This window comes from Chrysochloris asiatica, unplaced genomic scaffold (assembly GCF_000296735.1).
Source record: "Chrysochloris asiatica unplaced genomic scaffold, ChrAsi1.0 scaffold00098, whole genome shotgun sequence".
Lineage (NCBI taxonomy): Eukaryota > Metazoa > Chordata > Mammalia > Afrosoricida > Chrysochloridae > Chrysochloris > Chrysochloris asiatica.
Window position 1 is genome coordinate 2876610 of NW_006408616.1, and position 1469 is coordinate 2878078.

Below are 1469 nucleotides of genomic sequence, written 5' to 3' on the forward strand. Positions count from 1 at the left end.
TTCACTCTTACCTGCCTCTCATCAGTGGAAGCTTAAATTCATGATTTAAAAAAAAGACATTGAAGTTCATGTATATAGTTTATAAAAACTGATATCAGAGGACAATTGATTTTTTTTTTTTTTTCGTTTTTGAAGTACAGGCAGGAAAAGAAGCAATCATTTTAAATTAAAACCTTTCTGCGTTTTCTGATTTCTGTTCAACTTGTTATTATTTAACAAAAAGCAACATGTTGATAGTGTTCGTCTTAAATCTTAATTGCTTTCCCACTGCGGTATGCCTTCCATTAAAATAGATGGAGAGATCAATCTCGTGACTCATTTGTCATGGCTTTTATTGGAGACTGAGGGTGGGGTGAGGGAGTGTGTCGCAAAAAGAAGAGACATCCAAAAAGTAACTTACACATACAATGGTTTTCTTTAAAAAAAAAAAAAAAAGAGACAGAGAGAGAGAAATTGTTATCTTCAACAAATGGAAACAAGCGTTCAAAGGCCATCTTTCAAGCCATAGTCAAACTGTACTCTGTCCTAAGGAGGTTCTCCTTTTTTTTTCTTAATAAAATCTCTCCCCTAACCATCATCACTTTTAATCACCTCCAGACTGGGCTTCAGCTTCATACCCTTCATCCCTAGATTTTTCTGGTGGAGGCCTGGCAGATGTTTTCTGTTCTGGAGGGCTTTCTGATTCCTCATTGTCTTCTTTGGGGGGAAGGAGTCTTTTCCTTTGATGTCTTTGAAGCTGTGGGATGATCCACTTTCCCTTTGCCTTTCACTGGACTTGGCGTCACTGTTGCCTTTAGCCTGGGTTCAGGCATTTTCTTTTCTTTTCCCTCTGGTTTGGATTTCTTAACCATCTTTTTGTTTTTCGTTTTTGAATTGTCATAGTCACTGTTATCATCGTCTTTCATTAGGAACTCTTCATCACTGCCAGAATCTTTTTCTTGGAATGGTGCCTCATCCTTCTCTTCTTGTTCTTCCTCACTGCCCACATCTTCCAGAAGCATTTCTCTCGCCTTAGAAGCTGCTTTAGAAGCTGCCTATCATTGCTGGCGTACATTTTTATGATCTTCTTTTTCATTTTCACTATCGTCTGCTGAGAAAGTCATCCTTCTTGGTCTTCACATCTTTTTTTTTTTTTTTTTTCCCTAGTGAGTCCTCACTGTCTTCCTGTGAATTCTTTCCAGACCACCTCTTATTTTTAGCTCTCGAGGAGATGATCACATTTTCTTAGCTGGAGGATCCGAATCTCTTCCATAATCTTCATCAGCATCATCAGATTCCTGAAAGTCTGAATAATCAATGACCTTCCAATTTCTGACAGGCCAAGATATGTTCGCTGTCGAATCAGGACCCAGTCAAGAAGCCAAAGACCGGGACCCCATCACCACCCCCACCCCTCACCAAACTTCAAACCAGTATCTCAAGGTTCAGCCGCTGCAGCTGAATCTGGTTTCTCAAATTCCTCATCTCCT

General features: G+C 39.6%; 1 pseudogene; it reads right to left on the reverse strand.

Moving 5' to 3' along the window:
* Positions 1 to 583: 583 nt before the first annotated feature.
* LOC102815854 overlaps positions 584 to 1469 on the reverse strand; it is an 11122-nt pseudogene continuing 10236 nt past the window's right edge.